A 27,111-nucleotide genomic window follows, 5' to 3' on the forward strand; every position below is an offset into this window, starting at 1 on the left:
CTCCAGGACACTCTCATCTTCCTGGGTCACTGTTCTACACATGGGGGGTGTACAGTGAGTGGTGAGCAAAACAAAGTGGAGCTTATATTCTAGTGAGGAAAAACAGACATTATGTCAGGTGATGATAAGTATGAAGGAAAAAGTAAAATAGAGGAGAAAGAGATCAACAGGGTGGGTGGGAGAGACTATTTTATGTAGCATGATAGACAATAAGGATGGAAACCAAATGATAATTTTCTTTTGGAGTGAAATAGCAAGACCCTCCTGGAAGTTGTCACAAAATAAGCCACATAAAACTAAATGACTGAGGTGAGTGTGCACATTTAGTTTACCTACAGACTGAATTGGTGTTTTTTTAGGTATGAACCTTGAGTCACCTATATCCGAAAAACTAGGGCACATGTTACATAGTGGACTGTGTTTCCCCAAAATTCATATGTTGAAGCCCTAACCTCTGTACTCAGAACGTGACTGTATTTGGATATAGGGCCTTAAAAGAGGTGACTAGGGCTTCCCTGGTGGCGCAGTGGTTGAGAGTCCGCCTGCCGATGCAGGGGACACGGGTTCGTGCCCCGGTCCGGGAAGATCCCACATGCCGCAGAGCAGCTAGGCCCATGATCCATGGCCGCTGAGCCGGTGCATCCGGAGCCTGTGCTCTGCAACGGGAGAGGCCACAACAGTGAAAGACCCATGTACTGCAAAAAAAAAAAAAAAAAAAAAGAGGTGACTAAGTTAAAATGAGACCTTTAGATTGTGACCTAATCCAGTCTGACTGGTATCCTTATGAAAGGAGGAAATTTGGACACATATAGACAACCAGGGATGTGTATACACAGAGGAAAGACCATATGAGGACACAGCCAGAAGGCAGCCATCTGCAAGCTAAAAAGAGAGGCCTCAGGAAAAACAAACCCTGCTGACACCTTGATCTTGAGTTTCTAACCTCCAGAACTGTGAGAAAATAAATTTCTGTTATTTAGGCCATCCAGTCTGGGGTATTTTATTATGTAGCCCTCACAAACGAATACCACATGTAATGAAAATTCACATTCCCAAGGCCCACCCTAAACATTCTGGATCAGAATAAGATTTGGCCCTGGCAAATGCATTTTTAACAGACCCTCTAGGAGATTCTGATGCACACTGCAGGTAGGGATTCACTACTTTCTGCACTAAAATAACATACTTGGTTGAGGAATTTCTACAGAACTGAAAAAGGATGGGAAGGGCACCCTCATCAGTACAGGAAAATTGTTCTACTAATTGGTATTGCTTATTATTCTGGCCAAATTCCATCCAATTGTTGGGATTTTTTTTTCTGTTAGTAACAAGGTAACATTCAGAAGTGAGACAGTATTAGGTGCAGCATGGATCCATGAGCCCTAGGGAATGTGTGATGCTGGGATATGAGCTTCATTAAAGAAATGTGTATGCAAGTTATGCTGGAATGTATTTGAGTTATCTTTGCAGCTATGAATGGCTTTGTAATTGTAAAAAATAATTTTATGCTTCTCTGCTTCATATTTATATCCTTTGTTAATTAAAAATAATTATTTTTCAGCTTGGGTGTGCACAATTGATTACTGCCATCCTTATAGTGTTTTTTGTTAACAAAGTGTATCATAACTTGAAAAATAGTTACAATAACATTTGCTTTGGTAGAAGAGGATTATTTAAATTCACAGCATGCTTGAAATGATAACATGCTTAATGTGCCAGGGAATATAATAAAGAATAAAAATAAAACATTGTGAGCATTTTCTTGTATAAATTATAGTTCCTTGCAGACTTTTAATGTATTTAGAAGTCATAAAAACATTAAGAATGTTTGAATTTCACACTTTTAACATGGATTTATTAACTGAAATACTATATTTCTATGAAAAAATAATTCACCTGGACAAGATAAAACAAAATCAAATTGAAATGTACTTAATATCAAGCTGTTTAATTTGATTAGAACAAAAAAAATATTGTGCCAATATCCAATACTGGAATGAAGTGCTGCCTTACAACGTAGAACAATTTCAAAGAGTACCTAGAGACAATTTCTACTATGCTGTCTAAATCTTAACAGAAAAATGTGATGAAATTTGGCTGAAAGAAGTAATATACCTTGAATACTATGAGCAAGAGTCTTCTATAAAAAATGTTCTAATTTTTTTCAGATTATTAAAATGCTATTTTAAATTAATACAATTAATTAAGAAAGACGACTTTGGTCTCTGTTTAATACCAGCATGATGAGTCTAAGCATTGTCAGTGAATATCTAATAATTGTTAGTGAAAATCTAATATCGAATCATTGATACCTACCAAAAGCATCTGTCAGATAAATGTTTTCATATCATTACCATAAAATAATATATATTTAGTTGCAAAATGAAGCACTTTGAAGCTTTCCAAATACAACAGGAAAATTATTGTACTAAGAATTCTATTTGTGGATTATTATAGAGCCTATTTCATATTATATTTTTAATATTTGTATTTATATATTATATTTTCATATTGCATTTTATGGGTTTCAAAGTACTTTCCACACAATTAGGTTTTCAATGAAACCCTGGGAAGTTGTTAGGGCAAGCATGCTTATGCTGTTTTACACATGAAGAAACTGAGTCTCACAGAAATTAAAGGTACTTGCTCAAGGTCTTTCAGGTAGTTGGCAGCAGAAGTAGGGATGGGAGCCTGTGCTCTTGCCACAGCAGGACACCAGCCTGCCTTTTGTGGGCTCCTTTGGTCTCTACTTACATCTGAATGTTGCCATCATAGTCAATTCGCAGATTACGCATCTGCGGATACAGAGGACCCAGTGTACTAGGCCATTTTATGCAAGGGACTTGGGGGTTCATGGATTTTGGTATCCAGGAAGGGTCCTGAAATCATTCCCCGTGGATACCAAGGGATGACTGTACTCTCATCACTGGTGGAATGGCAGGAAAGCAAAAGATACTACCTGAGTCATTCTAGATACAATTTAAATTAATTTCTCTCTTTAATAACAAGCTAATGTAAGAGTCAAGTGAATTCTAAAGAATGGAGTTAAAAAAATTAAATCTTTGGTTACCATGAATTTAATAATAAATTGTGTACAAAGTAACAATTAATGACAGAGATGTAGTACGTAAAACTGGTTTTATTTTCCCCTTTTATGCGTTTCCTGTGCCCCAAAGATAGCGTTTCCTGTGCCCCAACTACATTGTAAACGAAATAACAAAACCAAAAACTTAACTTGCAAAAATCCTGGAAAATACAGAAGGTAGAAAGAAGATGAAAAATTTACATCTAATCTCACTATTCTGGGATAACCTCTGTGAAGGTTTTGACACACATTGTTTTCTCCTATTGTTTTAGCAATACATATTTTTACATAGTTGAGATCACATAATTTACTGTTTTTTTTCCATAAAATACAGTAACATAAAAAGCACTTTTCCCAGTTTTTGTACAATCTTGATAGTCAGTATTGAAAGCTGCTGCAGAAGATTTCATCTTGTGACTGTGTAAGAGTTCACTAAATCATTCCTATACCACTGTTGTAAAAAATAGAGCGATACACATTTTACTGCATTTATGAAAAATATTTTCTAACTTTGGATTATTTCCCTAGTGGAGATTTACAAGAATGGAGTTATTTAGTCAAAATATATGAACATTTTAGTCTCTGAATATATACTAATAGATTATTTTCTAAAACAGTTGAATCAATTTTCATTCTTACCAGGAGAATATGAAAAAATGCCATTTCACCTTAAGAGATACAAAGCTACGGGCTTCCCTGGTGGCGCAGTGGTTGAGAGTCCGCCTGCTGATGTGGGACGTGGGTTCGTGCCCCGGTCTAGGAGGATCCCACATGCCGCGGAGCGGCTGGGCCCGTGAGCCATGGCCGCTGAGCCTGCGCGTCCGGTGCCTGTGCTCCGCAACGGGAGAGGCCACAACAGTGAGGGGCCCGCGTACCGCAAAAAAAAAAAAAAAAAAAAAAAAAAAGAGATACAGAGCTACATGGTATTCTTATATTTATTTTTCCAAACTAGAAATATTTTATTTATTATATTTCTTTGATTATTAAAGTAATACTTAAACATTGCAAAAATTTTAGATAGCACAAAAAGATTTTAGAAAGTGAAACCTGTCACAGTTCACCTCCATTAAGGTATTGATATTTTCCAAGACTTTTTGGATATAAAAAATTCTTTTAACCTACTGTTCTTACCTAACTAAATATGATGGACAATTTTTAATGTTAATGAATATAAATCTGTATCACCATTTTTAACAGGTAGAGAGTATTTCATTGTATGAACATACCATAATTTATGTAATCAATCCTTAGTGAAAGACACTTATATTGTTTCAAATTTTTAAAAAATTATAAACAGGGACTTCCCTGGTGGGGGAGTGGTTAAGAATCTGCCTGCCAATGCAGGGGACACGGATTCGACCTCTGGTCCGGGAAGATCCCACATGCCACGGAGCAGCTAAGCCTGTGCGCCACAACTACTGAGCCTGCGCTCTAGAGCCCACGAGCCACAACTACTGACGCCCGCGCGCCTAGAGCCCGTGCTCCGCAACAAAAGAAGCCACCGCAATGAGAAGCCCACACACCACAGCGAAGAGTAGACCCCACTCGCCGCAAGTAGAGAAAGCCCGCGCGCAGCAATGAAGACCCAATGCAGCCAAAAATCAATAAATTAAAAAAAATATAAACAAAACTGAAGCTGCTACAAAATTATATTACCAAGGGCAGATCAGTTAGTTTCTCAAAGACTTGTTTTCCTAAGCTGGTAAGCTTCTAATGAGTTAATTTATAAGCTGCTAATGAACTATATTATAGAGTTGCCCAAGACCCAATTTTACCCAAGTTACAATATTAAATGAAGTGTAGCAAATTTGAAACCTTATGATTTCGGAGCACATATTGGTTTTCTATTGCTGCTATAAAAAATTGCCACAAACAGTAGCTTAAAGCAACACAAATTTTTTGTCTGAGAGTTCTGAAGGTCAGAAGTCTAAAGTCATCTGCAGGACTGAGTTTCTTACAGAGGCTGTAGGGGAGAATCCATTTCCTTGACTTTCCCAGCTTCTCTGTGCTGCCTGTATTCATTGACTCATGGCCCCGTGTCGCTGTGACCTCTGCTTCCATGGTCACATTTCTCTCTCGGATACTCCTGTCTCCCTCTTATAAAGACCCTTGTGAATACATTGGGCCCACAAGATAATATTTCCAGCTCAAGATTCTTAATTTAATCATATTAGCATAGTCCCTTTTGCCATGAAAAGTAATATATTCACAGGTGTCAAGGACTAGGATTTGGCTATCTTTTATTCTATCTACCACAAAGCATATATCTAAATTTGAGTCTGTGCTTCTCCAGTTAAGAATTTGAAATTACTTAATTCATATGAGCATCATCTTCTAATCTGTAAAATGAGGGAAAGAATAATCTCCATATAGGGTGGTGATGAGGATAATAAATTACATGAAATGTCTACAGTTCAATGTCAGGCACTTAAAAAACAGAACAGTAACAGGCACATAGGGAATATTTAGAAGTTAGCAATCATAATATTACTGAGGCAAATAATTTGCATTGTTATTATGTTTATCTGTTTTTTGGAACCTACTTGAGACTGAAGGGTGAGGGAAGCTAATGTTTCTTTAACTTATCATTTACTCCATCAATTTTCTGCTTTCTCTTTTCAGTTTTCAACCATTTTGGGGGGAAAGCACTGAACATATATTTATATTTTACATATGTTCTGAATAGCCCAATGATCATGTAATTTAAATTAATTTAATATTTGTCTTTTTCTTCAAAGAACGTGAGAATATGAGAATATAGCAACAAAATGCAGTCATATGAGATTGATCCAGCTGTACATATTTGTTTTGTACATACTATATTACTAGATTTTACATTCATAGTTGCTGAAGCTAGGACCTCCAAGTGCAACTTAATTTGGTGCCCTGAAACTGTAGGCAAATTTTATGTATGTGTATTTTTCTAAGTTACAGGTTTCCTTCAGTATCTGACGAACCCATTATTCCAAACAGAAAAGATCCTTCTAAACAAATTTTTTCATTTTAATTAAAATTAGGTAATTTTTTCCTGCTTTATTGCATATTCCTTACAGCCTTGTTACACAATGTGTGATCTATGGAGAGCAGCATTAACTGGAAACTCATTAGAAATGAAGACTCTCAGGCCCCGCCTCAGACCAACTGAATCAGGATCTGTATTTTAACAAGACCCCCATGTGACTCTATGCACATTTAAAATTTGAGAAGTATTACCTTTCAGTAAAATCAGAAGATACAATCAAGCAAAATAAATTAAAAAATAAAACATGCCCATAATACCATCCAACTAATGAGAAACCCTGTTAACATTTTCACATATACTTATTCCAAAAATGTAACCATACTGAGCATATTGTTTTGTAACCCACTCTTTCCCTAATGCATTGTGAACATGTTAACATATCAACATAATGAAAAAAAATTTTTAATTTAATTTTTATTTTATATTGGAGTATAGTTGATTTACAATGTTTTGTTAGTTTCAGGTGTACAGCAAAGTGATTCAATTATACATACATATATATCCATTCTTTTTCAGATTCTTTTTCAACATTATTTTTAATGACCAATTGGTATTGTATTATATATGCATGTGTCATGATTTAATCATTCCTTTTGGTGGTCATTTAGGTAATTTTTATATTTTTACTTTCAAAAATAGCCCTTGTGTGATGAGCATCTTGTAATGCAAGGCTTATTATTGCCTGGTTCAAACCTAACACTGCTAGTTACTACTTACTAGCTGTGTGAACTTAGGCAGGTTATTTGATCTTTCTAATGCTTCAGTTTCTTCAGCCTCATAGGGTTGTTTTAAGGATTTAAATACATGATTCATCTGAAGATCTTAGAACTGTATCTGGCACATTCTAAATGATTAATGAATGTTATCTATTATTTTTATTAATCTTTATGAACACTAAACTATTCCCGTACAACCATTTTTTTCTAAATGTAAGAAAACTTAGGTCACTAAGCTAGTTAGCAGAGGCAGAGAGAACTGGATTTACTCCCTTTTAATCTTTCCACTCTTGCTATCGTTCTGGACTAGAGCGTCGAGCAAGTTTAGGACCTTAAAAAAATAAATATTCGTGGGACGGCTGACTGCTGAGAGTAGGATTATTTTAAATAATTCTTCTTTACCGAGACAGATCCGTAAAACAATGTAGTTTGGCAGCTGATATCTGGAATAAGAAAGGGAAAATGATTCTGATTTAAGCTTCAATCAACCCAGGAGACAGTTGATTTTCCCAGTAGTGGGGCAGAGCCGACCTATGGTTTCCATGGTTACAGGTCGCTCAGCGTCCGGTGGGGGTCCCAGCTCTCTATACTGCGCAAGCGCACAGAGCTGCCTTAGACGCCCGGCGCCTTCGGTTTCGAAGGGAAAGCTCCTCCCTCTCCTTTCGCCGTTCTCCTATCGTCTTCTGCCTTTGCCTAGTCCACGCGCTCCGGGTGTCCGTGACGCAGTTTTCGAGCGCCTGCGTCGTTTGGAGCCGCGACGCGGAACATGGCGCGTTCCTAGAAGCGGCTTTCGGCGTCAGTAGGCGGTGGCGTGTGGACTGGAAGCGTGGGGCGCAGGACGAGCTGACGCCGCTTCGTGTTGGAGCGTGGAAGCGGGAGAGCCGGGCCATTCCGGACCGAACCAAACGGTGAGGCCCCGGCCTGAGAGCCCCAGAGCGCGCGCGAGCGGAACGGAGGAGTGGGCTGGGCAGCGGAGACCCGAGAGGTGAGGGAAGAACGTGTGGCTAGTGGGAGGCCAGGCATAGCATTATCGAGAGAAGGGCGGCCTGCAGGCTTGGCTCTCCGTTACCCCAAGGACTCCTGGGAGCTCGAGGCTGCCCCAGTCAGCCCGGGAGCGGGAAGCATGGTCGCGGAGGAATCAGGGCGCGGGGAGGCAGGGACTGGGTGCCAAAATGAGGACGTAGGGTGCTTATTGTGGCTGCGTTGTGGGCTAGGGTGGTTCATTTGCCCTTGGGGGATAGGTGGTGCCACTTTTCAGAGAACGTGGTCATCTTTAGTATAAAACCACTGTAGGTTGTTATTGCACCCACAGTATTGCTACTAATAGTAATACTGTGAAAGCTTTAATTGACCATTAGACCCTTGCTTGCCTTTAACGAACAAGTGAAGGAAGTTATACATGTTCATAGAGGACTTACTTGCTGAGGTATGGCCGACAGTGCTCGAGCCCAGCGACTTCTGCAGCTTTATAACTTGAGGGTATTTGTGATTCAGCAAAACCATTTTGAGGCCCATTGCATTTGTCATTTTTAAAAAAAAATCCTTTTGTGACATGGTGGTGAATGAGGGAAGTCTTATTTTTTCAGAGTGACTTGGTTAGATAGATAGGACTGCTAAATTGCCTCCTGCTACCAAGGTTGCAGTTGATCTCCCCTCCCCACCCCATTTGAACGGGCTCGGTTGTAGTGCGCTAGTGTCCTTGCGATTTGGTTATTCTTCAGAAGGGAATAAGGAAGAGTAGCTTACAGCCATAATATTTTTTATTTTTTCTTGGATAGGGAGTTCATTATTTCGTTTTCACGTTATTTCAAACTTCTCTGTTCAGTACAGAGGTTTCAGGTTAAAGGCAGAGTGACTCTACGATATGAGACAACCATTTCATGACATTTTTTTTAGGTCTTTTGTCACTGAAGAAGATTTCTGTGAAATTAGATTGAAAATCTCTCCCTGTTGGTTGTGATAGGATTGTGGAATTTACCTCCTGTAACCCCTAGCACAGGGAATAGTAAAAAACAGTTTAATTATAGCAATGATTTGTGGCGATATATTATAGCTCTAGGGCAGCTGGGCTGTCTCTGCCCTAGTTACACTTCCTAAAGCAGAAGAGAATTCTCAACACAAACAGTTTTAGTTGTGATAATACAATTGGAGATTCTAAACAAATAGGTGAAGATTATTTGGGAATTAACATAAAAATCTTTAGGTTTAAAAAAAAAAACAACTTTAGGTTTTGTGACACTGTGGAATGTGTTTGCATTCATGATCAAACCAGAATGCAAAAGAATCTTTGTAGACATGTGACAGTTAAAGTATACTGAAGATTTTTCTAGAGATAAATACATGTGTTTTTCCAGAAATGTTCATATTTTGAGAAAGAAAATGTATTTGATTAGATAGGTTTTAACCTTTGTGTTGTATATATGTGTATGTGTGTGTGTTTGTATTTAATCTTGGGCTTCTCCTAATTTAGTGTTATTGATGGCAATTCCTTTCTTTTCCTATGATTCCTTTCTTTTCCTGTCTGCACCAAATGGGGACTATCAGTTAATTTCAGAGTGTTTCACGGAATGGCAAGACATTTTGTGCAGGTGTGAGTCTAGAGTGTTTTTCCTTGGTTTTCTAAATATCAGGCTGATTACAGATAAGCCGATAATTATAAGCTTTGTAGAACCTGAGCTGGATCAGTGTTCTACACCCTTGCAGCTCAAAATATGGTGTAGGCATCACCTGAAAGTTTGTTAGAAATGCACAATCTCAGGCTTACCCCCAGATCTACTGAATCAGAATCTGCATTTTAACAAGCTCTCCAGATGATATGAATGTACATTACAACTTGAGACACACTACTTTGGTTGGTAAAAGTTGAAGACCAAGGTCATGCACAAACCTGCATAAACATTATAGCACTTCTTATTTTTAATCTGAGGTGATCTTATGCTGATTATCAAGTCTGGTTTGTCTGGTTGAAGAAACTTAAGGCCCAGAATGGTAAGTGACTTGCACAAGGTCACATGTTATCTAGATTTTTAAACCAGGTTCTGATTCATTGCAATGCATTTCTTTTGCTACTTACTGCTAGAGTTCACCGTATTGAAACTGAACTAAAGCATTCATGAATGACACTAGGTATTCCTTCAATAACAATCATTTACTGACCAATGGAAAGGCAGCCTAATAATCCTCTGTGTCTTTAGTAACTACTCTTGTTTCCCATGGTGGTTATTAGCCCACCACCTCCTTCCTTCCTTACTCTTTCCTGGATAATGTTGCCTTCTGCTTCACAGAGGAAATGCAATACATTGGTGGGAACTTCATTGCTTTTTGCCCTCTTTCACCTGCATACTTGTCTACCTCTAGCTGTTCATCTCTAATTGTGTTCCGAGTTTTTTCTCCTCAGGGACAATGTTTCCTTGGTGTATTAGTTTGCTGGGGCTGACATAACAAAAAGCAGAGACTGGGTGGCTTAAACAAGAGAAATTTATTTTCTCACAGTTTTGAAGGCTGGAAGTCCACGATTAAGGTTAGGGCAGAAATAGTTTCTTCTGAGGCCTCTCTCCTTGAGTTACAGATGCCCTCTTTCTGCCTCTTTACATTGTTGTACCTTTGTGCACTAGAACCTCTAGTGTCTCTTTTTCTCATTAAAACACCAGTCATATTGGATGAGAGTCCATTCTGATGGCCTCATTTTAACTTAATCACATCTTCAAAATTCTTATCTTCAGTACTGGGGATACTGAGGGTTAGGGCTTCCAACATATGAATTTTGGGGAATACAGTTTAGTCCATAACACTTGGTTATTCCTTTTACTTTCAACTGGTACTAATTTATCAGGATTTAAGTACACTTGTCTTAAATACACTCTTTTCACTCTAGATTCCTCTTCAATTTTTTTTTTCTTTTTTTTTTGTTGCGGTACGCGGGCCTCTCACTGCTGTGGCCTCTCCCGTTGCGGAGCACAGGCTCCAGACGCGCAGGCCCAGCGGCCATGGCCCACGGGCCCAGCCACTCCGTGGCACGTGGATCCTCCCGGACCAGGGCACGAACCTGCGCCCCCCTCACCAGCAGGCAGACTCTCAACCACTGCACCACCAGGGAAGCCCTCCTCTTCAATTTTATCTGTAATTATTTCCCTTAAGCTTCTTGAAAAAGTTGTCTATGTTCATTTTCTCCACCTTCTTCTTATTTATTTATTTATTTTTCAGTGTGTTGAAGTCTGCCAATCCACTGCAGTCACTGAATTTGATGGGGTGATGGTCACTATTGATCTCCTTATTCTGAAATCTAATGGAATCTTTTTAATCATTTGACATTTTGACTAGTCCTCCTTGAAATTCTCTTATGTTTCTGTGACACTGTAGTCTCTTTATGTTCCTTCCATGTCTTGGTCAGTCTTTGCTTGGTATATTATTCTCTCTTCTCTGGCCACTTTAAATATTCATTTCACTCTGGCATACTATCTTCTCCTCTCTTCTGCCTCTGCCTACTCTCCTTGAAGGGTTTCATCCTTTATGAGTTCAACTTCTATATCTATTTTGATGACTCCCAGATCTGTTTAGCACAGATCAACTCTGACACATTGTGGTTGTATTAAGATACCTTAAACTCAAATGTCAAAAAAATTACGTATCTCACCCTTTCGGAAGTTGCTTCTCTTCTTCCTGTGATTCGTGCATGCAGCTCATCACTCAGTCAGAGACACCAGAATCTTAACCCTTCCCTGTTATTACCCTTATGTGCTAACCTTCCTGCACTTAACTATATTACTATTTAACAAATCTTGTTTTACCTCTTTCATATACTTTTTCTCTGTGGCTACTACCTTGGTTCAGATTATCATTATTATCTGGACTTCTGTGTAAACCTTCTAAATACTTTCCATGCTTCTGAGAATGCATACCATCCCTCTGTACCTTTCCTTTTTCTGTAGGCAGATGGTGCTGTTATTCTGCAATCCTTCTATGCAGACTTTCAGGTAAAAATCCAAACTACCGAGCCTTGGAAATAGGGATGTTAATGATTTGAGCATTGCTTGTTTTTGCTTTCACCTTCTGTTATTTCCTGCCTCACATTGTTTTGTCATGCTGAATGGTTTACAGTTCTTCAAAAGTGTTAGGATGTTATGTTGTGTGTCTTCTGCCTAGAATGTAGCCATCACCTATCTGACAAATACCCATAATGTGCTCATCTGGAAAGCTTCTACTCAGCACAAATGCTACCTTGCTCTCCTCTAGGAAGCCCTCCCCAGCCTTCCTAGGGTGAGTTAGGTCGTCTTCCGACCTTCTTCCATAACAGCTTATCATAGCGCTTATACTATATTGTAATTGTCTTTTTTCCTCTCTAGACTTGAATGCAAAGACTCCCTTATGTATTTCTCAAGAGTAGTGCCTGGCCTTGAGAAGCTGCTTCATTGCTGAATACTGTGAATGCAAATTGAATTGCCAGGGAGTTGAAAAAAATGTGGAATGTTATATACTCTGGAGGTTATATAACCACTCAGGTTATATACTGTGAGTGGGTTTGAAAAGTCAGAGATTTGGGTGCATTTTTGTGACTTTACACAGCTATAAGCGGAGATTGGGATGTAGTCATTGAATTCATTTGTTTAACAAATATTTATTAATCACTTTGTATGTGCCAGGTACTAATTCTAGATTCTGGTGATACTCCTTTGAACAAATCTCCTGGTGTCTGGATTTTACATTCTAATTGGGATTCTGAACAATAAACACATGTGTATTAGAATGTCAGACAGTTAAAAGTTATGCAGAAAAATGGAAGATTAGAAAATAGAAGGAAGGATATCCGGACTAGAGAGATTCTGGATTGAAAGGTAAGATATTTTAGATTGGGCAGTCAGGGAAGACTTATTTGATTAGTTGACAATTTGAGCAGAAACTGGATTGAAGCTAAAGAGCAAGACATGCAGATATCTAGAGGCAGGAGATTTGCAGCCAGAGGGAACACATTCTGCAAGGGGAGGATAAGATATATTTTATGTATCTGTTCCACTAACGATGGACAGCATATTGTCTCTAGCTCTCTCTTACTGTAGACAACTCCAAGACAAACACCCTTATCCTTGTCTCTTCCTTGTATGCCTATGCAGGAGTTTCTTTAGTTATAGTACCAAGTGTGGAACTGCTGGGTCATAGGATATTACCTGATCATAGGATGTACCCCCACACACAAACACATTTCATTCATGATGACAAGATTGCTCTCCAAAGTGGTTTTACTAATGTATACTCCTAGCAGCAGTGCATAAAGGTTTCTATTTATATACATTCTTGCCAGCACTGAATATTTTCAGAATTTGTAATTTTTGCCAATCTGATGATTGTAAAGTAATACCTCTTTAAAAAAATTCCTGATAAAGCTTGTTAACTTTGTGTATAGTATTTTCATTGACTTTTAATTTTGGTTTTCAATTTTGCTGTAGTAAAATTGATCAGGAATATAAACTCTAGTCTTTTGATACTATATTTTGGTTCTCAGGTCTAAAGATTTTTAAAAAACAGCTAATTTCATTGTGATCAAAAGGGAAAATGTGGTAGTCAATAGAGAGTGTTGGGTTGGGATAGGAGACTTGAATTCTAGGTTTCCAGAAATGTCACCAATTTGCCTGTGTGTGACTGTACAGGAGTCACAATTTTTCTCTTCAACCTTTTTAGGACACAGTTTCTTGGTCAGTAAAACAAAATGCTTAAATTAGATATACTTACTGTTTAGAGAACTGATGTGGATGGCTCTAAGGTGATAGAAAATTATTTAATGACTCAGAACATAATTTTAATGATAAAATGTAGAACAGTTTCTAATTTTGAGGGTGTTACTGGGCATACAGCCTATACATTTTTTTTTTTTTTGCGGTACGCGGGCCTCTCACTGTTGTGGCCTCTCCCATTGCGGAGCACAGGCTCCGGATGCGCAGGCTCAGCGGCCACGGCTCACGGGCCCAGCCGCTCCGCGGCATGTGGGATCCTCCCGGACCAGGACACAAACCCGTGTCCCCTGCATCGGCAGGCGGACTGTCAACCACTGCGCCACCAGGGAAGCCCCTATACATGTTTTAATGAGTGAATTTTTATAAATTCAAGTGAGTCCTTAGGCTGAACTCTCACAACAAGAATGAGATTCTTCTAAGACGAGTTGTATGATATCCTGGATCAGTAATTGGAAACTACCAATCAAAGATATGTATATTTGGAGAGGACTGATGATCCCTTAACAGTTAGCAAAAAGTTTTGACTAAAATTTGGTCAGTTATGGTCTGTTAAATATAAGCTGTGCTATTACTGCCATTCAAAGAACAGTATCTTCCCCAAATCAAGCCTACAGCTTTTCCTTCCTATTTCTTTGATACCAGAGAAGGAACTTTAAAACCAATAAGCGTAATTACTGTTCTTTAGTAGTTTTTATACAGTTGTGTATTTTTTTCTTTCACCTAAAGAGATGTCAGAGAAGTTGGTGGTGACACTAGTTGGGGCCTCACTGCTGACACTACCTTGGTGGGTGTCACTATTGTTTAGGATAAGCTCCTTAACTTTTCCTATGAGGAGGTGTTCAGTCATGGGGGACTCTCATGTATACCACACAGGCAAGAGACTTATTGAAGTTTATCAATGCCATTTTACTAAAAACTCCCATTCCGACATGAATACTTGGGTTTATTGGACAGGACTTGTTTCACAGCCGTCTTCTGGCACTGTATACTGTCTTCTTACATACTGTATAATTTACTTCTCTGTCTCCACCCACTAGCATATACTCCCCATGAGAGCAGGGATTTTTTTGTCTTTTTAGTTCGTTGATGTATCTTAAGTGCCTAGAATAATGTCTGGCATTGTAGGTGTTCAATAAATATTTGAATGAATGAATGAATATGGAAAAGTCTAATGACAGGCCAATAAGTATCAGAAACCTGATTGAGAGAACAGGATTAGAACAGAGGTTGTTAGATATTCCCAGTGAAAAGCGTTGTTAAATTTTATTGGCTCAATGTGCCTCATTTCAGTAGGCGAAGATACTGAGCGAATTATTCATTCATTTATTCCTTCCTTCATTTTTTTTTAGCTCTTCACCATACTGTTTACTTTCGTAGTATCTTTTATAGATATTTCTCTCTTCACTGTGATGTAATTTCTGTACTTCCAGAAATATTGTTTCTTTGACCTCTTTTTCATCATTTCTAAAAGCCTGCCTTCCGCTCATAGAAATTACAATCACATTATTGCTTTGTTCAGTTCATCAAACATTTACTGAGCATTTGCTATAGCCCTGACACTATTAGGTGCTCGCACGTATAGATGAATAAGACACAATATTTGCCTTTAAGTAGCTCGTGATTTTGTACATGGGACTCAAAAGGAAATAGATGTAATAACAGAAGTATGTTCTATGTAGAAGAGTGGTGTGGAGGAAGGAGCGCTTTACTATCTAGTGCATTTAAAGGTTTCCAGAACGGCTGATGTCAGCAGCTTTAGTATTCTCTGTATCATGGTCTATTAGCTGCCACTTTAAAAAACATACACAAAAATAGATGGAATTGTATCATGAACCCTTATCTACTCACCACCCAGGTTTAACAGTTATCAGTTCATGGTCAATTTTATTTCATCTTACCTCCACCTACTTCCGCTCTAACTACATTGGTCGTGCTGTCTAGAAGCTTGGTCATTTTCAGGTTTAACTTTTTTTTTGGCAAACTGCTTTTAGATTTCTGTTTCTCAGAGTTTGAACTCTTCCCCTGGTCTTCACAGAAGTTCATTTCTTTCTTTGACACATTGTCTTTCTCTAGTTTGCTTTTGATTCCAGGCAGTTGAACAGTTTTTTAATATTTCCTATCCATAACTCCTCAAGAATGTTTTCTGCCTCTTACTATTCTTTTCGTAGACTTGGGCTATAGATCATGATTTGACTTGCAGGAATTTAACTATCCTTGAAAAAATGACATCTTCCTCACATCTCTCTGTAGGATATGATCCAGTGATTCATGGTAAATACTATATTGCTTATACATTTCACCAGAAGGGCTACTCGCCATTCAAGTTTTTATTTGCCCAGTACCTGTTCTTCCAGGAGGAAATTTGGAGCTTTCAACTTCTTATGCCACTGTCTCAATGGCTTGTATCTGGCTTTTCTTCCTCTTTCTGAATATTTGTCCTTCTGTCAAATGTCCTTCTGTCAAACTACTGCATGTTTTTCTCCGTAGGTGATTTCATCCCGCTCCTCATATCACTCTGTCTGTTCTACAATTTCTCAGTCTCCTTTATGCTACAATATTGCTTATGAATATTACATTTTCTTAAGTTCTGTCATATTTATTTTGTGTAAAGCTCAAACATATTTATGTCTTCATCTCACATTTTCTTTTGCTAGAGGAGAGAATATTTTTTGCTTTTAATAAATTTATTTGTTTATTTTTGGCTGCATTGGATCTTCGTTGCTGCGCACAGCCTTTCTCTAGTTGTGGCGAGTGGTGGCTACTCTTCGTTGTGGTGCGCGGGCTTCTCATTGCAGTGGCTTCTCTTGTTGCGGAGCATGGGCTCTAGGCGTGCGGGATTCAGTAGTTGTGGCACGTGGGCTCAGTAGTTGTGGCTTGCGGGCCCTAGAGCACAGGCTCAGTAATTGTGGTGCATGGGCTTAGTTGCTTCGTGGCATGTGGGATCTTCCTGGATCAGGGCTCGAACCTGTGTCCCCTGCATTGACAGGCAGACTCTTAACCACTGCACCACCAGGGAAGTCCCGAAGAGAGTATTTTTAATCTTCCTTTTGTTTTTTTTTTGGCTGCACTGCACAGCTTGTGGGATCTTAGTTCCCCAACCAGGAATTGAACCCAGGCCTTTGGCAGTGAAAGTGCAGAGTCCTAACCACTGGACTGCCAGGGAATTCCCGAGAAGAGAGTAGTTTTAATGATGCAGTATTTAAGTACAGAAGTAGAGACAGTGCTGTAAGGTTGTTGTCATGTTTTGCCTCAGTGTGAAGTTTTCATTTTCATGTTTTCAGTCCCATCTTGTATTACATTATTCTTTAGGCTCCCATTCATTTCTTTCCCTCAGGAGTGTTTTTCTCAGCATTCTTTGCCCTAACTTCCTGAACCCTGAAAACACTTGCTGTAAGGTTGTCCTGTCACTTTGCAGATGGTTGTCTTGACCAAGTGGTCACTGAGAATTCCAGTGTCCTTCTCTTCCCCTGTCGTTGATGGGAAGAGGATGCTTAGAACATACTCTTTGGGATGTGCTACTTACTTCTTACCATCAGGTGGCACTGCAGATTAATCAGTTTATTTCTACATCTTTAGTAGATCTAATAGGATGTTATCTTGTAAAGGAACAAGTTGATGTGGAAACTTTCATGGAAAATACTTCGAAGTGAAATTAAAGATAAACACGATATTGCTAACAAACACAAATTTATTTTCCTTTTATATGATGGAAGTGTACAGTATATATGTATGTGAAGCTTAAAGGAAAATAAATAATAAATCAGAATTTTTTTTCTTAGTTTCATTTTTCTCAGACTGTTAAACGTTTTAAACTTTTGTTTTTATGAACGTCACATAGTAAGAATTTTTAGAGATGAATATTTGTAGGTAAAACTGCTGTTAGGCTGTTAGAATATAAGACTCAGAGTACCCTGCATGAGGAAGATGTCTTTTGGTAAACATTGCCATCACAAATCCAGGTAATATGGCAGAACTGTTGCTTATCAACTCTTGCTACTGAAAACCAAGTCCTGAATGTTTATGATGAGAGTGCAGTTATTGACTACATTATCAACTTAAATGTGTATATATAATATATTGCCATGATTTCTTGGTGTGTGCTTGACAAGAGAAATACATGATGATTTGAAACTCTTGAGGAGTTTGAATAAGTTTTAGGATTACAGAAGATAAATCAAGCAAATATTCCCATGGAAATTTAGAGTAGGTGTAAAGTGAAAATTCTTGGCCTTTTAAAAAAATGTTTTTTTCATCGTAAAGGTAAAATGTGTAGACTATTAGAATCCCCATAACTCCTAGGACTACCTTAGCACAACATTTTATAATCTTATGTTTCCTGCTTGTCTTTTATTCTTAGGCATTTTTATATTTGTATAGCTTTATTAAGTATATTTTATGTGGTATTTTTTATTTGACATTACAGATATTCCTCTAATTACAAAATAGACTAAGAGTATTTTAAAATCCTGATTGGTTTAGGAGTTAAGCTTGAGTTTCTACCACCAAGCAGGAATTTGTAGGTCCTTTGAAACTCTTGAGTAGATAGAATATTTTAGGAGTAGAGAAGAGAAGGAAAGGGAATGTCTCTTCTCCTCCTTGTTCTATATGTTTTAGTGTGTATCTTTTATTCCAGAATAGATCAGTCTTTGACAGTCTGCATGATGTCTCATAGGGAATGCTTCCATAGCCCTGGTGGTTCTTTCAGTTGAAGGTATTTGGAGATACATGGAAGCATCTTGAGTCAAAACAATCCCTAGGAAGTGTTATTTACATATACTATGCAGGGATGCTAAAGAACCTATAACGCAGCACAGAGAAGAATTTTCCTGCCAAACAGTCTCTGTTGAGAAACTGAAATGAATCCAAATGGTACAGTGTGAATTTGAATAGGACTAGCATCTTTGGAACCTCTGGCTTATGTCAGAAGTCTTATGTCCTTTCATCTTGCTTTAGTTTCTTAAACAAGTGCTCTTCCTTGCTCTCAATTAACATCACGTTGTTGTTACTCTAGCCACATTTTTCATTTCTTCAGCTTTTCCTGGTCTCTTGCTAACTTTGGCATTTACATAGTCAGAGCACTTAAAAGAAAATAACAGCTTTATTAAGATATAATTCACAGACCATACAATTCACCCACTGCAAATGTACAATTCAGTGAGTTTTAGTATATTCACAGAGTTGTGTGATCATCACTACAATCGATTTTAGAACACTTCATCACCTCAAACCGAAGTCATTCCACATTTTTCCCCAATCCCTTTTTATGGCTTGATCATTTCTTCGTAGCATTGAATAATATTCTGTTGTCTGGATATACCACAGTTTGTTTATCCATTCACCTACTGGAGGACATCTTGGTTACTTCCAAGTTTTGGCAGTTATGAATAAAGCTGCTATAAATATGTATGTGCAGGTTTTTGTGTGGACATAAAGTTTTCAACTCCTTTGAGTAAATACCATCAAATGCGATGGCTGGATTTCATAGTAAGAGTATGTTTAGTTTTGTAAGAAACCACCAGTCTTCCAAAAGTGGCTGTACCATTTTGTACTTCCACCAGCAATGTCTGAGAGTTCCTGTTGCTGCACGTTCTTGCTAGCATTTGGCCATTCTAAAAGGTGTGTAGTGGTATCTCATCATCATTTTAATTTGTATTTCCCTGATCACATGTAATGGGGAGCATCCTCTCATATGCTTATTTTGACATCTGTATATCTTCTTTGGTAAGGTGTCTGTTAAGGTCTTTGACTGAGTTTTTAATTGGGTTGTTTTCTTGTTGTTGAGTTTTAAGAGTTCTTTTTATATTTTGGGTAACAGTTCATTATCAGATGTGTCTTTTGTACATATTTTCTCTCAGTCTGTGGCTTGCCTTCTCATTCTCTTGACATTGTCTTTTGCAGAGCAGAAGTTTTAAATTTTAGTGAAGTCCACCTTATCAATTATTTCTTTCATGGATTGTATCTTTGGTGTTGAATCTAAAAAGAAATCACTATACCCAAGGTCTTCTAGGTTTTCTCCTATGTTATTTTCTAGGAGTCTTTTAGTTTTATGTTTTAACTTTTGGTTTATGATCCATTTTGAGTTAATTTTTGTGAAGGGTGTAAAGTCTGGGTTTAGATTCAGTTTGTTTTGCATGGCTGTTCATTTGTTCCTGCACCATTTGTTGAAGAGCCTATCTTTCCTCTATTGTACTGCCTTTGCTCCTTTGTCAAAGATCAGTTGGCTATATTTCTGGGCTTTCAGATCTGTTCCATTGATCTATTTGTCTACCCTTTCACCAATATCACTCTCCTGATTCATGTAGCTTTATAGTAAGCCTTGAAGTGGGTAGTGTTGGTCCTCCCAGTTTGTTCTTCAATATTGTATTGGCTAATCCATGTCTTTTGTTTCTGCATGTAAACATTAGAATCAGATTGCTCATATCTGTAAGTTAACTTGTTGGGATTTTGATTGGAATTGCATTGAATCCACAGATCAGGTTGAGAAGAAGTGACATCTTGACAATGTTGAGTCTTTCTATCTATGAACATGGAATATCTATTCAATATTTATTTAGTTCCTTTATTTTGTTCATTGGTATTTTGTGGTTTTCCTCATATAGATCTTGTACATATTTTGTTAGATTTATACGTAAGTATTTCATTTTTAGGGGTGCTAATGTAAATGATACTGTGTTTTTAATTTTCATTTCCACTTGTTCATTGATGGTATATAGGAAAGCATTTGACTTTTGTCTATTAACCTTGTGTCCCACAACTTTGCTATAAATCGCCTATTAGTTCCAGGAAGTTTTTGGTTAATTCTTTCAGATTTCTACATAGATGATCATGTCACTTCTGAACAGAGACAGAGTTATGTCTTCCTTCCTGATATGTATACTGTTTATTTCCTTTTCTTACCTTATTGCATGACCAAGGACTTCTAGTTCCATGTGGAAAAGGAATGTTGAGAGGGAACATCCTTGCTTTTTACCTGATCTTAGTGGGAACGCTTTGAGTTTCTCACCATTAAGTATGGTGTTATGTGTAGGTTTTCTGTAGATTGTCTTTATCAGGTTGAGAAACCTCTCCTCATCTTTTGCCTTTTAATCAATTGTTTATCTTTTTATTGTTGGATTGTAAACATTCTTTGTATATTTTGCTTATAAGCCCCTTATCAGGTATATGATTTGCAAATATTTTCTCTTGTCCTGTGAATTGTCTTTATTTTCTCGATGGTATTGTTTGGTAAAGTTTTAAATTTTGATGAATTTAACTGATCTTACTTTAGTTGCATGTGCTTTGGTATCATATTTGAGAATGCTTTACCTAGCCCAAGGTCATGAAGGTATACTCCTAGATCTTCTAAGAGTTTTATAGAGTTACCTCTTTATGCTTAGCTTTATGATCCATTTGGAGTTAATTTCTGTCTGGTGTAAGGAAGAGGTCCAGCTGTTCTTTTGCATGTGGATATCCAGTGGTTCCAGCACTATTTGTTGAAAAGCCTATTCTTTCTCCATTGAATTGTCTTGGCACCCTTGTCAAAAATCACTTGACTTATCTGTTTCTGGACTTTAAAATCTGTTTTATTGATGTGTATATCTGTCCTTTTGCCAGTACCAACACTGTCTTGATTACTGTAGCTTTGTAGTAAGCTTTGAAATCTGGAAGTGTGAATTTCCCACATTTCTGTTACTGATTGCAGTCTGAGGACATATTTGTATGATTTCAACCTTTTTAAATTTGTCAAGACTTGTTTTGTGGCCTAGCATATGGTCTGTCCTGGAGAATGTTTCATGTGCACTTGAGATGAATGGTTGCTTTCATTCTCATGTTGAGTGGAACATCTGTTAAGTCAAGTTTGTGTATAATGTTGTTCAAGACATATTTCCTTTTTTCTTTTTTTTTTGGCTGTGCCGTGTGTCTTGTGGGATCTTAGTTCTCTGAACAGGGATTGAACTGGGGCGCTCAGCAGTGAAAGTGTGGAGTCCTAACCACTGGACTGCCAGTGAATTCCCAAGACATATTTCCTCATTGATCTTCTTTCTAGATGTTCTCTCCATTTTTGAAGGTGGAGTATTGAAATCTCCAACTGTTATTGTTCCTGGCTGAGCAAGCTGGGGTGGACATGATTAAGGTCCACTGTTTTTGGCCTGATATGCCTGGGATAGAGCTTCTGCCCCATGACTGGTGCCTGGGTGGAAGAAGAGTACCCCAGACCTTTTGGCTGTGCTTGTCTGGAATAGAGCTTCAGTATGTAGCTCAGTTAGATGAGAAGTGCTAGCTGTCTGCTTTTCTTGGGGATAAACTGTAGCCTTAGATTAAGAGCCAGAGTGAGAGGGGGAGCCCCATGTTCTTGGCTCATTCTGCCTGGAGTATAGCTTCTGTCACACTGGGGCAGGAGTGAGTTTGTGGCTCAAATGCCACAGATTGTTGCTATTTTTACCAAGATTTAGTAGTATTTCTTGTATAAATGTTTCTCCATTTGCTGTATGTCCTTAAATATGCTTTCCAGAGACTGTAAATGGTTGCTTTTTATAACTTTTATCAGTTACAGTTGTTTAAGTGAGGAGAGGATCTGTGGAGCTCTTCATGACACCATCCCAGAAGTATTCTCTCTCCTTTCTTTTTTTTTTTTTTCTTTTTTTTTTTCGCGGTACGTGGGCCTCTCACTGTTGTGGCCTCTCCCGTTGCGGAGCACAGGCTCCGGACGCGCAGGCTCAGCGGCCATGGCTCACGGGCCTAGCCGCTCCACGGCATGTGGGATCTTCCCGGACCGGGGCATGAACCCGTGTCCCCTGCATCGGCAGGCGGACTCTCAACCACTGCGCCACCAGGGAAGCCCACTCTCTCCTTTCTTTTAAACTGGAAATTGGATCTAGAGTCTTGATTAGATTGTGGCTGATCAGTTTTGGTAGTTCAGAGATGAGGTTGTATACTTCTTTTTGCCTCATCACATCAGGAGGCACTTTAGCTCAAGCTGTGCAGCTGTTGGTGATACTAAAGTAGCTTTCTTGGTTGAGCCGGAGACTGACAGATCCCTTCATTTGAAAGGTTTGTTTATTTATTCATTGCATTTAGCAAGTAATCTGTGGGGCAATACACTGGGAATATTCTGTTCCCCAACAGCTCTTCTTTCACTTAATGGTTTTAGCATCCATATTGATCTATGCCTGAATAAATTATTTCACTGAGGGAACCGTTTTTGATTTTGAAATTCTTTTTTCTTCAATTTTCTTGTAATTTTACACCTTCTTTTCTTCAGTCAGTTACTTACTGCTTTAACTTTTGAAAGTGGGGTGTGGTTATTGTTTGTGTGGAATGCCCTAAAACTAAGGACAAACACAGATAATGTAGTAGTCTAAAGAAAATTGTCATGACTGAAGTTAAAGTCGATGCAGGCCTGAGAAGTCTGTCTGTTGGTGGCAGGCAGGGGTACTGAGTTTTCCCTATTTGTTTCTTTTAATGAAAATTGGTAAGTTTCCAACTACAGGAGCATCTGTATTATCTTTGGACTTTGGATTTTTCCACAGTTGGCAAATTATCTTATAGAATCAAGCCTAGAAAGTCCAGTTACAAGGTATGAGTATTTTTAGGCTCTTGGTCATATATTGCTAGATTATTTAGACTTTAATAGAATCAAAGACTACAGTAAAGTTCAGTAATGAATAAATTGAACTGACTGACTTGTGAAATAGTGAGAAGGGTGAAATGCCTGCCCTTTTAATTTTCACCTTCTCCTTTCGTATTATTGTTCTTAGAGGAAAAAAAGAGTATGCATTTAGATTTTGAATAATGCTCTTCTGTAGTGTAGTTGAGAGCTAATAAAATGCTCACAAGCAGTGTTTCCTCTTGCTTAGTGATTTTGAAACTATACAAATTAATGAAAATCAAAGCAACCTCAGTGTATACACTATTAATTAGAAGACCTAGGCAAATTTAGTCTTGCTGTTTGCTTGGTTGTCTCTTGATAATATATAGGAGCACAGAAAGGGAAAGGATACATTGTTTTAACATAGGTATGGGATTTCTCTCACTACACGTAGACTTCAACAGAGGAGATGTAACAGCACTTCCACTGTGAGAGACTAGCTTCCATGGCCTTCAGGCCTACATGATGATCGCCATGAAGATCCTGTCAAGTTCTTTGAGAAATACCTCTGGCCATTCCCACCAGTTAGTCTGTGTCTGTCTCTCCCTCTCCTCCTGCCTTCGACCCTGTCCCTTCTTTTCTCATTCCTTACCCCCTTTTTTCTTCTTCCTTCTCTTTCTCTGTCAGTCTGAGGTCTCTGGCTTTTTTGGAGACTAGTTGTGTGTCTGCTTCACTACTATGTGCAAATAACAGTAGCAGCCCTGTTATATTTCTGCATGCTAATTGCAAGAGAAAGATATTGAAGGTTAGTCTCCAGGTGTATTACCCTCCAAACGGACTACTGCTAGTCAGTAGTCATCTATCTTTGATCCCAAATGAAGTTTACCTCCACACTGTTACATTTGAATGACTCAGTGCATCTCTCCCCCTGTTCGTTGTTGCCATTGTTGTCCTCTCAAGAAAACTCCACAATTGAGTACTGTATGAATAATTAATACATAGAAAATGTAGTCCTTTCAGATTTCTGATGGATTCAGGAATCTTTCTCTCCAGCAACCTATTATGCGAGAGCATGGTGTGTTTCTAATTATTAGGGAGTAGGGTGGTGTGGTGAGACCATTTTACGTTTTAGTAGGAAGAGCTGGGATTCTAAACACCTTGTTATGAGGGCTCACTCTGCCATGTACTAGTTTTCTACGGTGATCCTGGACAATTCTCTTGAGAGCTGTAAGTTCTTCCTCTATAAAACAGTGATATTAGTACACATGCCAGATTTGCTTTTTATAGGTTTGTTACGGGATCTTTAAAAAATTTAATAGGCTTTAGTAACGTATGTTTAATAATCCATGATGGGTCTGGATTGTTATTTTTGATGATGCACTTAATCTGCAAATTAGGAACTGATTGCTGCCTGAAGCTTCCCTTCAGGAAGTTGATTAGTACTTGGAAATATTTCCAGTATAAGTTATGAATGATGATTTGTTTCTCACACCGAAAAGCCTTTTTACCCATTAGATAAATCACTCATAATATTGTTTCTGTGGGGGAAATATACTCTGATTCCAACTGGTATTCTAGAAACTTATTTTTCATAGTTTTTTTTTAAAAATACTTAGCAGCATCAGTATTTATTTATTTATTTATTTGGCCATGCCGTGCGGCATGCAGGATCTTATTTCCCTGACCAGGCATCGAACCCGTGCTCCCTGCATTGGGAGCTCGGAGTCTTAACCACTGGACCGCCAGGGAAGTCCTGTAGTTTTTTTTTTTTTTTTTTTTTTTTTTTGCGGTACGCGGGCCTCTCACTGTTGTGGCCTCTCCCGTTGCGGAGCACAGGCTCCGGACGTGCAGGCTCAGCGGCCATGGCTCACGGGCCCAGCCGCTCCGCGGCATGTGGGATCTTCCCGGACCGGGGCATGAACCCGTGTCCCCTGCATCGGCAGGCGGACTCTCAACCACTGCGCCACCAGGGAAGCCCTGTAGTTTGTTTTAATAAGAATAATTCTCTGCCTCCCACCTCATTATTCCCCATATTTTGGGGAGAGAAAATGACCCTTTCTAATTCTCATCTTAACAACTACTGCAGTGCTTGGCATAGAATTGGTTCTCCAAAAATATATAAGCTGAGCTTTCCTTCCCAGACTGGATGGGATTTTTGGGAGCAAGGATCAAAGCAAGAGGAGGAGAGGACAGGGCATATACTGCTGGGGAAGACCTGGATGGAGCAGGGTGCTGGAGGGAGGTAGGGATGGGGAACTCTAGCATTTCCATTAGAACAGATGAATGGCGAGAGTAAGTGGGGCATAAAGTTAAGAGTACATAGACTTAAAAATTTTTTTAAATATTTATTTAGGCTGCGCTGGGTCTTAGTTGTGGCATGCAGGATCTTCCTTGTGGCGTGTTTAGTTGCAGCATGTGGGCTTCTTACTTGTGGCATGCATGTGGGATCTAGTTCCCCAACCAGGGATCGAACTTGGGCCCCCTGCGTTGGGAGCACGTGGTCTTACCCAGTGGGCCACCAGGGAAGTCCCAGAGATAAGAGTACATCGACTTCAGGATTGCTTCGTTGCGAAGGTCCAGAGAGTGTGAAGGGGTGTGTGCGTGAGTGCTCTGCACGGTCTTGGTTCTAGGTAAACATTGCTCTGGGGGTTGGCAGTAGTCAGTGATTTTATGTTTCAAGTAGTAGCCCCAAACAGAGACATGGCTTTTTTCTTTCTTTTTGCAGGTTAAGTTTGGGGGTAGGGATGAGTTCTGGTATAGCCTTTCTCTATTATTATATTCGTATATTCTTCCTATCTTCCAGTGGCTTTTTTTGTGCATGTATCAAAGTCCAGACACTTTATTTTCCTCTACAATCACATGATCTGTTCCTGCCTACATCTCCAACCTCATCTTGTACTACTTTCCCCTATTCTCATTAAGTGCCAGTTATACTGGCTTTCTTAAGTTTGTTTATAATATTAAGGCCTTGTTTTCAGTTGTTTTCCCAATCCAGAACTCCGCTTTCAGACCTTTGCTTGTGGGTCTCTCTTGTCACTCTCATGTCTCTTGTAAATGTCACTAGAGAAACCTTCTCTGAACACCCAATCTGAAGTAACACATTCAGTTAGAGTCAATTTTTAACATTATTTTCTTCATATCACTACCTCTTTTCTTTCTTTTTTTTAAAAACAGATCCGTTTTCTTCCACTAGCATGTAAAATACATGAAGTCAGGACACCACTTTGTTCACTGCTATGTTCTCAGCAACTAGAACAGTGCCTGGTATGCAGCAGGCTTTCAGCAGTTTTATTGAATAAATCAGTTAATTAGCTCGTGTGTGGTTCAGTGTGAAGTCCTTTATTGTTCGAAATTGATCACTTTTGTTAATTCAGCAAATATTTATTAAGCATATGTCATGTATCTTGTTGGGCCCTGGGACTACAGAGATGCCTTAAATGTCTGTTCTGTCACTCAAGGAAGGCAGTATTAGATATTGATTAAGAATAGTGGCTTTGGGGGTTTCCCTGGTGGTCCAGCAGTTAAGACTCTACGCTCCCAGTGCAGGGGGCCTGGGTTTGATCCCTGGTCAGGGAACTAGATCCCGCATGCTGCAACTAAAAGCCTGCACGCTGCAACTAAAAGATCCCGCATGCCGCAATGAAGATCCCACGTGCTGCAACTAAGACCTGGCACAGCCAAATAAACAAACAAACAGTTGAGTCCCCATCCTGGCCTCTTGTCTAAGGCCAGCATTAAAAAAAAAAAAAAAGAATAGTGGCTTTGGTGTTCAAATCCAGGGACTGCTACTTAGTAGATTGTGACCGTGGCAAGGTAAGATCTCTGATCCTTTAGTTTTCTACCTAAAAAATGGGGATAAGAGTATCTACTACTTAGAATAATTATTAGGAATAAATAAATGAATAAAGCACTTAGTACAGTGCTTGGCATGTAATATATGCTCAGATATTGGCTTTTTAAAAATTTTTTTTTTTTTTTTTTTTAAAGCTGGTTGC

At 38.7% G+C, this 27,111-nt stretch overlaps 1 protein-coding gene across 2 annotated transcripts in view; it reads left to right on the forward strand.

The window, feature by feature from the left end:
- Positions 1-7,572: 7,572 nt before the first annotated feature.
- IPO11 (importin 11) overlaps positions 7,573-27,111 on the forward strand; it is a 205,747-nt gene continuing 186,208 nt past the window's right edge. Inside the window, exon 1 of one of the 2 annotated variants that reach the window (XM_060092933.1) lies at positions 7,573-7,808. The gene's annotated coding sequence lies outside the window, so the exon portion shown is untranslated. The remainder of the gene's footprint in view (positions 7,809-27,111) is intronic. The other variant, XM_060092931.1, reaches the window with a different exon arrangement.

Source organism: Mesoplodon densirostris, chromosome 3, assembly GCF_025265405.1.
Source record: "Mesoplodon densirostris isolate mMesDen1 chromosome 3, mMesDen1 primary haplotype, whole genome shotgun sequence".
Classification (NCBI taxonomy): Eukaryota; Metazoa; Chordata; class Mammalia; order Artiodactyla; family Ziphiidae; genus Mesoplodon; species Mesoplodon densirostris.